This window comes from Haliotis asinina, chromosome 14 (genome assembly GCF_037392515.1).
Source record: "Haliotis asinina isolate JCU_RB_2024 chromosome 14, JCU_Hal_asi_v2, whole genome shotgun sequence".
In the NCBI taxonomy this organism is placed as follows: domain Eukaryota; kingdom Metazoa; phylum Mollusca; class Gastropoda; order Lepetellida; family Haliotidae; genus Haliotis; species Haliotis asinina.
This window is the reverse complement of record NC_090293.1, coordinates 31,474,887-31,487,752: the sequence shown is the minus strand read 5'-3', so window position 1 is coordinate 31,487,752 and position 12,866 is coordinate 31,474,887. Positions and strand designations below refer to the sequence as shown.

At 41.3% G+C, this 12,866-nt stretch overlaps 16 non-coding genes across 16 annotated transcripts; all 16 read left to right on the top strand.

The window, feature by feature from the left end:
• The first annotated feature begins 20 nt into the window (after nt 1-20).
• Trnae-cuc (transfer RNA glutamic acid (anticodon CUC)) lies at nt 21-92 on the top strand. The gene has a single exon. It is a non-coding gene; the product is annotated as a tRNA-Glu (tRNA).
• Nucleotides 93-3,897: 3,805 nt separating this feature from the next.
• On the top strand, nt 3,898-3,969 carry Trnae-cuc (transfer RNA glutamic acid (anticodon CUC)). The gene has a single exon. It is a non-coding gene; the product is annotated as a tRNA-Glu (tRNA).
• Nucleotides 3,970-4,590: 621 nt separating this feature from the next.
• On the top strand, nt 4,591-4,662 carry Trnae-cuc (transfer RNA glutamic acid (anticodon CUC)). Its single transcript has one exon. It is a non-coding gene; the product is annotated as a tRNA-Glu (tRNA).
• Nucleotides 4,663-5,312: 650 nt separating this feature from the next.
• Trnae-cuc (transfer RNA glutamic acid (anticodon CUC)) lies at nt 5,313-5,384 on the top strand. The gene has a single exon. It is a non-coding gene; the product is annotated as a tRNA-Glu (tRNA).
• Nucleotides 5,385-6,007: 623 nt separating this feature from the next.
• Nucleotides 6,008-6,079, top strand: Trnae-cuc (transfer RNA glutamic acid (anticodon CUC)). The gene has a single exon. It is a non-coding gene; the product is annotated as a tRNA-Glu (tRNA).
• Nucleotides 6,080-6,467: 388 nt separating this feature from the next.
• On the top strand, nt 6,468-6,539 carry Trnae-cuc (transfer RNA glutamic acid (anticodon CUC)). The gene has a single exon. It is a non-coding gene; the product is annotated as a tRNA-Glu (tRNA).
• A 388-nt stretch (nt 6,540-6,927) lies between these two features.
• Nucleotides 6,928-6,999, top strand: Trnae-cuc (transfer RNA glutamic acid (anticodon CUC)). The gene has a single exon. It is a non-coding gene; the product is annotated as a tRNA-Glu (tRNA).
• Nucleotides 7,000-7,387: 388 nt separating this feature from the next.
• Trnae-cuc (transfer RNA glutamic acid (anticodon CUC)) lies at nt 7,388-7,459 on the top strand. The gene has a single exon. It is a non-coding gene; the product is annotated as a tRNA-Glu (tRNA).
• Nucleotides 7,460-8,107: 648 nt separating this feature from the next.
• Nucleotides 8,108-8,179, top strand: Trnae-cuc (transfer RNA glutamic acid (anticodon CUC)). Its single transcript has one exon. It is a non-coding gene; the product is annotated as a tRNA-Glu (tRNA).
• A 623-nt stretch (nt 8,180-8,802) lies between these two features.
• On the top strand, nt 8,803-8,874 carry Trnae-cuc (transfer RNA glutamic acid (anticodon CUC)). Its single transcript has one exon. It is a non-coding gene; the product is annotated as a tRNA-Glu (tRNA).
• A 648-nt stretch (nt 8,875-9,522) lies between these two features.
• On the top strand, nt 9,523-9,594 carry Trnae-cuc (transfer RNA glutamic acid (anticodon CUC)). The gene has a single exon. It is a non-coding gene; the product is annotated as a tRNA-Glu (tRNA).
• Nucleotides 9,595-10,217: 623 nt separating this feature from the next.
• On the top strand, nt 10,218-10,289 carry Trnae-cuc (transfer RNA glutamic acid (anticodon CUC)). The gene has a single exon. It is a non-coding gene; the product is annotated as a tRNA-Glu (tRNA).
• A 388-nt stretch (nt 10,290-10,677) lies between these two features.
• On the top strand, nt 10,678-10,749 carry Trnae-cuc (transfer RNA glutamic acid (anticodon CUC)). The gene has a single exon. It is a non-coding gene; the product is annotated as a tRNA-Glu (tRNA).
• Nucleotides 10,750-11,397: 648 nt separating this feature from the next.
• Nucleotides 11,398-11,469, top strand: Trnae-cuc (transfer RNA glutamic acid (anticodon CUC)). The gene has a single exon. It is a non-coding gene; the product is annotated as a tRNA-Glu (tRNA).
• Nucleotides 11,470-12,090: 621 nt separating this feature from the next.
• Trnae-cuc (transfer RNA glutamic acid (anticodon CUC)) lies at nt 12,091-12,162 on the top strand. Its single transcript has one exon. It is a non-coding gene; the product is annotated as a tRNA-Glu (tRNA).
• A 388-nt stretch (nt 12,163-12,550) lies between these two features.
• Trnae-cuc (transfer RNA glutamic acid (anticodon CUC)) lies at nt 12,551-12,622 on the top strand. The gene has a single exon. It is a non-coding gene; the product is annotated as a tRNA-Glu (tRNA).
• The last annotated feature ends 244 nt before the right edge of the window (nt 12,623-12,866 follow it).

Sequence of the window (12,866 nt, the reverse complement as noted above, 5' to 3'; positions counted from 1 at the left end):
AATTTCCCTTCACCTTCATGTCCCAGGTGGTCTAGTGGTTAGGATTTGGCGCTCTCACCGCCACGGCCGGGGTTCGATTCCCCGTCTGGGAAATGCTTTTTGTTTTTTTCTCTTTTGAAATTGTTTGCATTTACACACACTAAACAACAGACAACAAATGCTAAATGAACTTGGAAATACAAATACCAGGAAATGTTTCCCATTACACATAAGCAGAATACGAGGTGTGAATATTATAACGATATTTTTTATGGTATCTTTAGCTCGAAACCAACGAACCTACATTCATTTTCTCTCATTTAAGTAACGGTATCGCAAAAAGAGTCTAACAATATTTCGTTCCTGTAAAATATAACATTGTCATATTGCTAGTTCGTATGGCGACATAATCAGCACATTTCTAGCTACGGTCTGTGAATAATCCAGTCTGGACTAGACAAGCCAGTGATCAACATCATGAGCATGGTTCTAAGCAAGCGGGACACGATGACATGCGTCGACTGAGTGAACGGGGCTAACCACCCGTTAGTGGACCTTCTCTCGAAACAGTTATGGGTTGCTGAAGGTCAAAGCTAACCCGGATCTTCATTGTTAGTGCCAATGAGAGTATCCCGTGAAGCATTACTACTGTGACGTCATGAGAGATGACGTATATAGAGGATATTTTGTTGTCATCAGTATTTACAGTATTTCACTCTTAAAAATATAATAAAACATTTTTACTCACGTGATCAACGTATGGGTAGCTGCATACCAATCTCGTACGCCACACGAGTGTAGCATCGCGTTGACAGGTGTCTATCGACTTGGCCTGAAATTCTAACGATTTGATTGGATGACCGATGACCTCTAAAATAGGTCACGTTATGACGGAACTATTTTTTAATTAATCACAAACACGTGAATTCCTTCATTCTGTTACTTGTATGCATTATTGGAATGTTAACATTGCGAACTTTGCCGTGTCGCTGTTTAATTGTGAGTCGAACTGTGACATTATATCCGTCGGAAAAGATAAACTCAATGTCTCCACCAGTTATATGTAAGCCGAGTGAAGCAACTACAAAGTAAGAAACGGGTGCTGCGGAGTAATAACTGTAGGCAGCTGTACGAGACGATGACAACTGACATGCATAGTTACGTCAGTCGCCAAGGGGGCAGGTGCAGTGACGTCATTACAAATTCAAGCACGACACTGTGAGATTCTCGATTCTGATTGGTTGACTGCTGCATGTGACCGTCCTTAAACCTAAATCAAAGGACCGCTAATATTACACGTCGACCGCTTCACCTGCGTATGAATACATAGCACTCGCTGACCTAACGCGTTCGGCTTTAAATGACATTTACCGGTCTTAAATCAACAGATAAAGGACCGCAAAAATGAAAACAGAATGCCTTTATCTCCTAAGTGAAGTCATGGAAAAAGTGTACATCACTAAAAAATTCTTCTGCAACCTCTTTATGGAACCGGTTTCGATGTGAAACCACAGAAATCATAAAATTACGCCATTTTGTCAATTTAATGCATGTGAGACGTGGGTAATAAATAATACCGCACTCGGTCTCATTACATGCGAATTATTCGAAACTCGTGACCTCCTTATGGTTTCTGACCTCGCTTTCAGATACCATAGCAACGACACTCGTTTCGTATAATTCGCATGAAATGAGACCCCACGTAGTATTCTCTATGTACCGTCTGCATTACATATCGCGGGGAATAATCATCACATGCGCGCTAGTAGTCCTGTCAACATTTTTTTCTTTTCTGTTTCAGTTATAATGTCAAATTTGGGCCATTGTGACGACCGAGCAACCGGGACTTAACTATGACTAACATTTATGATGACGTATCCCCAGCGTTTGGTCTTCTCAAGAGCTCTTTGTTGAGCGATAACAACTTAATAGATGATCAACATTTTCCATATTCACAAGAGCGACATTTCGGTATAGCTTCTAAGAAGTTGGTCATCCATAAAGTTTGTCATAAAAAACAGTTTGGGGTAACTAGGATTAGAAAATGCACCTGTGTTCTTATAATGAACCTGACTCACTGCTCATTGCCATACTAATCTTGATCAACGTATCGGCAGGTAATGCACGAGATGCAACCTGAATGAGAACCAGAGAAAAGATAGATGAAAGATGCGCTCGTAAATGAGCAGAGAAATACGATGCAAGGGATACGGAGTGTGTTGGGAATACATCTGGCGACATTTAGTCTCTTATTGTTATATATTCAATCGTTTATAGGAGAGGTGCACGTGATTATCTTGAAACCACATTGATTTCGCACGAGAAAATTGAATCTGTCCAGTTGTAGGCGACAACCTGTTTCATTCATTTTTCAAGTGGAATGTTCTGGAGGGCCTTCCAATATATGCAAATTGGGGTCATTTGGCAGGTCGTGGCTCATCTAATACTTCTCAAGCAGTAGATCGACATATGTTTTGTTTTCTTTTTTAACATTCTCCTACGCCTCGAAACTGTCGAACTTGATAAACGTATATCTGTAATATTTCTGACAATAATATATTTTAGATTCCATAATACATTTCATACACCAAAATACACCAAAATACACATTATACCTCAGACAAGACTCTTGCTATTTAGTTTCATCTTTTCAATCATAACGGGACTTTCTTCATTAAGCTATGGAAATCTAGTCTTACTACACTTTCTATACCTGTGTGGGCTTACTTGGATATTTGATTAATAATCAGTATGACTACAGGGTCACAATTGGGCAATGTCAACGACCTGTGCCATTTCAGAACTTCCGCCCAGGGAACACGATGCGTCGCACCAAATTCACTTTCTGTGTCTATGGCAAAACGCCTCAGGAAAATGATACTCGCCAGCAGTCTAAGTAAACTTATCCTCAGTACTTTTCGATACACTCCACTACAGAGACTCAGTGGTGGAATCTATAACGAGATACACTGAGACTTAGTTTACTTGGAGTGTGTTCACCAAGCTCTTGAAAACCATCCGTAGAAAATAGAACAGTGGTGCAGCGATTTATCTAACCAAAAGGGGAGATAACTGCAATTGGCAATGTATAATGACAAAGAACTACCGTTTCAGCACGTGGTCATACAAAACAAACCTCACAAGAAATATTTTCTCCTGAAGATTACAAAAAAAGTTGTTTCCGGGCAAAATTCTTTTTCAGGATCAACAAGAATGTCCTCATCCCTAACACAATACGTGACAGATTTACAGAAGAGGTCATGAAACTTCCCTCAAGAAACACACAGTTTTCGTACCGAGATCCCAGGTGGTCAGTTCATTCATTCACGTTTCATTCAGTTCAGCCGGAATTTCACTTTGCCTCTTTTTTCGCAAGAAAACTAAGCCCAAACACTGTCACTGTAAAGGACGTCCACACAGTTCTTATATACAATTAACACTTGCACATCATAAGTATATATTTGTGTACATCCTTACTTTCGACAATGTGTAGACTCATTCTTATCTTGTCTGTCATTGTTGTACTGTTCTGTGTAGACTTTATGTTGTGTGTCATTCTTTTACTGATTTATCAATGAACATTTTGTAAATATACCTATGTGCATGTGTATAGTAAGTGAGTGCGTATTTCCTACATGCAAGGTAAACAACATTGCTGTCAATGTATATAAAATACTAAGTAAATGTCATATATGCGAGAGTGCGCCTTGTTATTAGATAGGACAAATTGTATGGATAACTTGTTGGAGTGGCATGTTATTAGATGACTAAAAGTCTAAATCATTCTTCATTTCAATGTAAGGCGAAGAGACTTATACTCTTCACTGTCGTTGTTTCAAAGGGGCAGTTCTGTTCCATTTATGGATGTGACCTTGCCCTGATTTTCGAAGAGACATGTCAATCTTATGTCCATCAGTGTCCCAGGTGGTCTAGTGGTTAGGATTTGGCGCTCTCACCGCCACGGCCGGGGTTCGATTCCCCGTCTGGGAAGTAACTTTTTTCCATTTTAAGATTTGGGAATAATTTGGCTGGAGTCAGCCACAACGCCTTAATTGCTCTACATTGTGTGTATTGCCCTCACTCTACAACATACGTAACAACACACCTAAATACTACTTTGCTATCTAGTTCCATTGGAGAAAAGGTGTACTGTTCACATACTTCACTTCGCTATAAACACAAAAAAGCATCTCGGCACTCCGATTGTCCCATAAATAAGTGAAAAGGCATATTTGAGACTCACCAATATTGAAGAATATTTCAGCATCAATTGCTGTACGTGTCATACTACAAAATGAAATCCTCCGAATAAAATCCATGCCTTCTCTGCCCTGGACAAGAGTAGACTCGGCGGGTTCCTTGCTTAATTTGGCACATGCAACATGAGTGTCTCATGGCAATGTGGAGGCCACAGCTATTATTCATTCCAAGGGTGAACTGCACCCAAGCCTTCCTCTACAATTAATTCATTTACGATTGAAACTATATTGGAAGTAAGAAAAGAGAGACAGAAGGAAGCGTGCATGGGTAAGTGTCATCTAGAAAATATCACGTTGTGGCAACATGATCCTACTTGAACCAATACCTTGCTCCATCCCTAAGACTGCAAGGTCCCAGGTGGTCTAGTGGTTAGGATTTGGCGCTCTCACCGCCACGGCCGGGGTTCGATTCCCCGTCTGAGAAGTACATTTTTCGCATATTTTTTCTCGGTATTTATCAACTCCTCCTCCTCACGTTTCATTCAGTTCAGCCGGAATTTCACTTTGCCTCTTTTTTCGCAAGAAAACTAAGCCCAAACACTGTCACTGTAAAGGACGTCCACACAGTTCTTATATACAATTAACACTTGCACATCATAAGTATATATTTGTGTACATCCTTACTTTCGACAATGTGTAGACTCATTCTTATCTTGTCTGTCATTGTTGTACTGTTCTGTGTAGACTTTATGTTGTGTGTCATTGTTTTACAGATTCATCAATGGACATTTTGTAAATATACCTATGTGCATGTGTATAGTAAGTGAGTGCGTATTTCCTACATGCAAGGTAAACAACATTGCTGTCAATGTATATAAAATACTAAGTAAATGTCATATATGCGAGAGTGCGCCTTGTTATTAGATAGGACAAATTGTATGGATAACTTGTTGGAGTGGCATGTTATTAGATGACTAAAAGTCTAAATCATTCTTCATTTCAATGTAAGGCGAAGACACATATACTCTTCACTGTCGTTGTTTCAAAGGGGGAGTTCTGTTCCATTTATGGATGTGACCTTGCCCTGATTTTCGAAGAGACATGTCAATCTTATGTCCAGATATACCATCAGTGTCCCAGGTGGTCTAGTGGTTAGGATTTGGCGCTCTCACCGCCACGGCCGGGGTTCGATTCCCCGTCTGGGAAGTAACTTTTTTCCATTTTAAGATTTGGGAATAATTTGTCTGGAGTCAGCCACAACGCCTTAATTGCTCTACATTGTGTGTGTAATGCCATCACTCTACAACATACGTAACAACACACCTAAATACTACTTTGCTATCTAGTTCCATTGGAGAAAAGGTGTACTGTTCACATACTTCACTTCGCTATAAACACAAAAAAGCATCTCGGCACTCCGATTGTCCCATAAATAAGTGAAAAGGCATATTTGAGACTCACCAATATTGAAGAATATTTCAGCATCAATTGCTGTACGCGTCATACTACAAAATGAAATCCTCCGAATAAAATCCATGCCTTCTCTGCCCTGGACAAGAGTAGACTCGGCGGGTTCCTTGCTTAATTTGGCACATGCAACATGAGTGTCTCATGGCAATGTGGAGGCCACAGCTATTATTCATTCCAAGGGTGAACTGCACCCAAGCCTTCCTCTACAATTAATTCATTTACGATTGAAACTATATTGGAAGTAAGAAAAGAGAGACAGAAGGAAGCGTGAATGGGTAAGTGTCATCTAGGAAATATCACGTTGTGGCAACATGTTCCTACTTGAACCAATACCTTGCTCCATCCCGAAGATTGCAGGGTCCCAGGTGGTCTAGTGGTTAGGATTTGGTGCTCTCACCGCCACGGCCAGGGTTCGATTCCCCGTCTGGGAAGTACATTTTTCGCATATTTTTTTCTCGGTATTTATCAACTCCTCCTCACGTTTCATTCAGTTCAGCCGGAAATTCACTTTGCCTCTTTTTTCGCAAGAAAACTAAGCCCTGGACAAGAGTAGACTCGGCGGGTTCCTTGCTTAATTTGGCACATGCAACATGAGTGTCTCATGGCAATGTGGAAGCCACAGCTATTATTCATTCCAAGGGTGAACTGCACCCAAGCCTTCCTCTACAATTAATTCATTTACGATTGAAACTATATTGGAAGTAAGAAAAGAGAGACAGAAGGAAGCGTGCATGGGTAAGTGTCATCTAGGAAATATCACGTTGTGGCAACATGTTCCTACTTGGAGCAATACCTTGCTCCATCCCTAAGATTGCAAGGTCCCAGGTGGTCTAGTGGTTAGGATTTGGCGCTCTCACCGCCACGGCCGGGGTTCGATTCCCCGTCTGGGAAGTACATTTTTCGCATATTTTTTTCTCGGTATTTATCAACTCCTCCTCACGTTTCATTCAGTTCAGCCGGAATTTCACTTTGCCTCTTTTTTCGCAAGAAAACTAAGCCCTGGACAAGAGTAGACTCGGCGGGTTCCTTGCTTAATTTGGCACATGCAACATGAGTGTCTCATGGCAATGTGGAAGCCACAGCTATTATTCATTCCAAGGGTGAACTGCACCCAAGCCTTCCTCTACAATTAATTCATTTACGATTGAAACTATATTGGAAGTAAGAAAAGAGAGACAGAAGGAAGCGTGCATGGGTAAGTGTCATCTAGGAAATATCACGTTGTGGCAACATGTTCCTACTTGGAGCAATACCTTGCTCCATCCCTAAGATTGCAAGGTCCCAGGTGGTCTAGTGGTTAGGATTTGGCGCTCTCACCGCCACGGCCGGGGTTCGATTCCCCGTCTGGGAAGTACATTTTTCGCATATTTTTTTCTCGGTATTTATCAACTCCTCCTGACGTTTCATTCAGTTCAGCCGGAATTTCACTTTGCCTCTTTTTTCGCAAGAAAACTAAGCCCTGGACAAGAGTAGACTCGGCGGGTTCCTTGCTTAATTTGGCACATGCAACATGAGTGTCTCATGGCAATGTGGAGGCCACAGCTATTATTCATTCCAAGGGTGAACTGCACCCAAGCCTTCCTCTACAATTAATTCATTTACGATTGAAACTATATTGGAAGTAAGAAAAGAGAGACAGAAGGAAGCGTGCATGGGTAAGTGTCATCTAGGAAATATCACGTTGTGGCAACATGTTCCTACTTGAACCAATACCTTGCTCCATCCCTAAGATTGCAAGGTCCCAGGTGGTCTAGTGGTTAGGATTTGGCGCTCTCACCGCCACGGCCGGGGTTCGATTCCCCGTCTGGGAAGTACATTTTTCGCATATTTTTTTCTCGGTATTTATCAACTCCTCCTCACGTTTCATTCAGTTCAGCCGGAATTTCACTTTGCCTCTTTTTTCGCAAGAAAACTAAGCCCAAACACTGTCACTGTAAAGGACGTCCACACAGTTCTTATATACAATTAACACTTGCACATCATAAGTATATGTTTGTGTACATCCTTACTTTCGACAATGTGTAGACTCATTCTTATCTTGTCTGTCATTGTTGTACTGTTCTGTGTAGACTTTATGTTGTGTGTCATTGTTTTACTGATTTATCAATGGACATTTTGTAAATATACCTATGTGCATGTGTATAGTAAGTGAGTGCGTATTTCCTACATGCAAGGTAAACAACATTGCTGTCAATGTATATAAAATACTAAGTAAATGTCATATATGCGAGAGTGCGCCTTGTTATTAGATAGGACAAATTGTATGGATAACTTGTTGGAGTGGCATGTTATTAGATGACTAAAAGTCTAAATCATTCTTCATTTCAATGTAAGGCGAAGACACATATACTCTTCACTGTCGTTGTTTCAAAGGGGGAGTTCTGTTCCATTTATGGATGTGACCTTGCCCTGATTTTCGAAGAGACATGTCAATCTTATGTCCAGATATACCATCAGTGTCCCAGGTGGTCTAGTGGTTAGGATTTGGCGCTCTCACCGCCACGGCCGGGGTTCGATTCCGCGTCTGGGAAGTAACTTTTTTCCATTTTAAGATTTGGGAATAATTTGGCTGGAGTCAGCCACAACGCCTTAATTGCTCTACATTGTGTGTGTAATGCCATCACTCTACAACATACGTAACAACACACCTAAATACTACTTTGCTATCTAGTTCCATTGGAGAAAAGGTGTACTGTTCACATACTTCACTTCGCTATAAACACAAAAAAGCATCTCGGCACTCCGATTGTCCCATAAATAAGTGAAAAGGCATATTTGAGACTCACCAATATTGAAGAATATTTCAGCATCAATTGCTGTACGCGTCATACTACAAAATGAAATCCTCCGAATAAAATCCATGCCTTCTCTGCCCTGGACAAGAGTAGACTCGGCGGGTTCCTTGCTTAATTTGGCACATGCAACATGAGTGTCTCATGGCAATGTGGAGGCCACAGCTATTATTCATTCCAAGGGTGAACTGCACCCAAGCCTTCCTCTACAATTAATTCATTTACGATTGAAACTATATTGGAAGTAAGAAAAGAGAGACAGAAGGAAGCGTGCATGGGTAAGTGTCATCTAGGAAATATCACGTTGTGGCAACATGTTCCTACTTGAACCAATACCTTGCTCCATCCCTAAGATTGCAAGGTCCCAGGTGGTCTAGTGGTTAGGATTTGGCGCTCTCACCGCCACGGCCGGGGTTCGATTCCCCGTCTGGGAAGTACATTTTTCGCATATTTTTTTCTCGGTATTTATCAACTCCTCCTCACGTTTCATTCAGTTCAGCCGGAATTTCACTTTGCCTCTTTTTTCGCAAGAAAACTAAGCCCAAACACTGTCACTGTAAAGGACGTCCACACAGTTCTTATATACAATTAACACTTGCACATCATAAGTATATGTTTGTGTACATCCTTACTTTCGACAATGTGTAGACTCATTCTTATCTTGTCTGTCATTGTTGTACTGTTCTGTGTAGACTTTATGTTGTGTGTCATTGTTTTACTGATTTATCAATGGACATTTTGTAAATATACCTATGTGCATGTGTATAGTAAGTGAGTGCGTATTTCCTACATGCAAGGTAAACAACATTGCTGTCAATGTATATAAAATACTAAGTAAATGTCATATATGCGAGAGTGCGCCTTGTTATTAGATAGGACAAATTGTATGGATAACTTGTTGGAGTGGCATGTTATTAGATGACTAAAAGTCTAAATCATTCTTCATTTCAATGTAAGGCGAAGACACATATACTCTTCACTGTCGTTGTTTCAAAGGGGGAGTTCTGTTCCATTTATGGATGTGACCTTGCCCTGATTTTCGAAGAGACATGTCAATCTTATGTCCAGATATACCATCAGTGTCCCAGGTGGTCTAGTGGTTAGGATTTGGCGCTCTCACCGCCACGGCCGGGGTTCGATTCCGCGTCTGGGAAGTAACTTTTTTCCATTTTAAGATTTGGGAATAATTTGGCTGGAGTCAGCCACAACGCCTTAATTGCTCTACATTGTGTGTGTAATGCCATCACTCTACAACATACGTAACAACACACCTAAATACTACTTTGCTATCTAGTTCCATTGGAGAAAAGGTGTACTGTTCACATACTTCACTTCGCTATAAACACCAAAAAGCATCTCGGCACTCCGATTGTCCCATAAATAAGTGAAAAGGCATATTTGAGACTCACCAATATTGAAGAATATTTCAGCATCAATTGCTGTACGCGTCATACTACAAAATGAAATCCTCCGAATAAAATCCATGCCTTCTCTGCCCTGGACAAGAGTAGACTCAGCGGGTTCCTTGCTTAATTTGGCACATGCAACATGAGTGTCTCATGGCAATGTGGAGGCCACAGCTATTATTCATTCCAAGGGTGAACTGCACCCAAGCCTTCCTCTACAATTAATTCATTTACGATTGAAACTATATTGGAAGTAAGAAAAGAGAGACAGAAGGAAGCGTGCATGGGTAAGTGTCATCTAGGAAATATCACGTTGTGGCAACATGTTCCTACTTGAACCAATACCTTGCTCCATCCCTAAGATTGCAAGGTCCCAGGTGGTCTAGTGGTTAGGATTTGGCGCTCTCACCGCCACGGCCGGGGTTCGATTCCCCGTCTGGGAAGTACATTTTTCGCATATTTTTTTCTCGGTATTTATCAACTCCTCCTCACGTTTCATTCAGTTCAGCCGGAATTTCACTTTGCCTCTTTTTTCGCAAGAAAACTAAGCCCTGGACAAGAGTAGACTCGGCGGGTTCCTTGCTTAATTTGGCACATGCAACATGAGTGTCTCATGGCAATGTGGAGGCCACAGCTATTATTCATTCCAAGGGTGAACTGCACCCAAGCCTTCCTCTACAATTAATTCATTTACGATTGAAACTATATTGGAAGTAAGGAAAGAGAGACAGAAGGAAGCGTGCATGGGTAAGTGTCATCTAGGAAATATCACGTTGTGGCAACATGTTCCTACTTGGAGCAATACCTTGCTCCATCCCTAAGATTGCAAGGTCCCAGGTGGTCTAGTGGTTAGGATTTGGCGCTCTCACCGCCACGGCCGGGGTTCGATTCCCCGTTTGGGAAGTACATTTTTCGCATATTTTTTTCTCGGTATTTATCAACTCCTCCTCACGTTTCATTCAGTTCAGCCGGAATTTCACTTTGCCTCTTTTTTCGCAAGAAAACTAAGCCCAAACACTGTCACTGTAAAGGACGTCCACACAGTTCTTATATACAATTAACACTTGCACATCATAAGTATATGTTTGTGTACATCCTTACTTTCGACAATGTGTAGACTCATTCTTATCTTGTCTGTCATTGTTGTACTGTTCTGTGTAGACTTTATGTTGTGTGTCATTGTTTTACTGATTTATCAATGGACATTTTGTAAATATACCTATGTGCATGTGTATAGTAAGTGAGTGCGTATTTCCTACATGCAAGGTAAACAACATTGCTGTCAATGTATATAAAATACTAAGTAAATGTCATATATGCGAGAGTGCGCCTTGTTATTAGATAGGACAAATTGTATGGATAACTTGTTGGAGTGGCATGTTATTAGATGACTAAAAGTCTAAATCATTCTTCATTTCAATGTAAGGCGAAGACACATATACTCTTCACTGTCGTTGTTTCAAAGGGGGAGTTCTGTTCCATTTATGGATGTGACCTTGCCCTGATTTTCGAAGAGACATGTCAATCTTATGTCCAGATATACCATCAGTGTCCCAGGTGGTCTAGTGGTTAGGATTTGGCGCTCTCACCGCCACGGCCGGGGTTCGATTCCCCGTCTGGGAAGTAACTTTTTTCCATTTTAAGATTTGGGAATAATTTGGCTGGAGTCAGCCACAACGCCTTAATTGCTCTACATTGTGTGTATTGCCCTCACTCTACAACATACGTAACAACACACCTAAATACTACTTTGCTATCTAGTTCCATTGGAGAAAAGGTGTACTGTTCACATACTTCACTTCGCTATAAACACAAAAAAGCATCTCGGCACTCCGATTGTCCCATAAATAAGTGAAAAGGCATATTTGAGACTCACCAATATTGAAGAATATTTCAGCATCAATTGCTGTACGCGTCATACTACAAAATGAAATCCTCCGAATAAAATCCATGCCTTCTCTGCCCTGGACAAGAGTAGACTCGGCGGGTTCCTTGCTTAATTTGGCACATGCAACATGAGTGTCTCATGGCAATGTGGAGGCCACAGCTATTATTCATTCCAAGGGTGAACTGCACCCAAGCCTTCCTCTACAATTAATTCATTTACGATTGAAACTATATTGGAAGTAAGAAAAGAGAGACAGAAGGAAGCGTGCATGGGTAAGTGTCATCTAGGAAATATCACGTTGTGGCAACATGTTCCTACTTGAACCAATACCTTGCTCCATCCCTAAGATTGCAAGGTCCCAGGTGGTCTAGTGGTTAGGATTTGGCGCTCTCACCGCCACGGCCGGGGTTCGATTCCCCGTCTGGGAAGTACATTTTTCGCATATTTTTTTCTCGGTATTTATCAACTCCTCCTCACGTTTCATTCAGTTCAGCCGGAATTTCACTTTGCCTCTTTTTTCGCAAGAAAACTAAGCCCTGGACAAGAGTAGACTCGGCGGGTTCCTTGCTTAATTTGGCACATGCAACATGAGTGTCTCATGGCAATGTGGAAGCCACAGCTATTATTCATTCCAAGGGTGAACTGCACCCAAGCCTTCCTCTACAGTTAATTCATTTACGATTGAAACTATATTGGAAGTAAGAAAAGAGAGACAGAAGGAAGCGTGCATGGGTAAGTGTCATCTAGGAAATATCACGTTGTGGCAACATGTTCCTACTTGGAGCAATACCTTGCTCCATCCCTAAGATTGCAAGGTCCCAGGTGGTCTAGTGGTTAGGATTTGGCGCTCTCACCGCCACGGCCGGGGTTCGATTCCCCGTCTGGGAAGTACATTTTTCGCATATTTTTTTCTCGGTATTTATCAACTCCTCCTCACGTTTCATTCAGTTCAGCCGGAATTTCACTTTGCCTCTTTTTTCGCAAGAAAACTAAGCCCAAACACTGTCACTGTAAAGGACGTCCACACAGTTCTTATATACAATTAACACTTGCACATCATAAGTATATGTTTGTGTACATCCTTACTTTCGACAATGTGTAGACTCATTCTTATCTTGTCTGTCATTGTTGT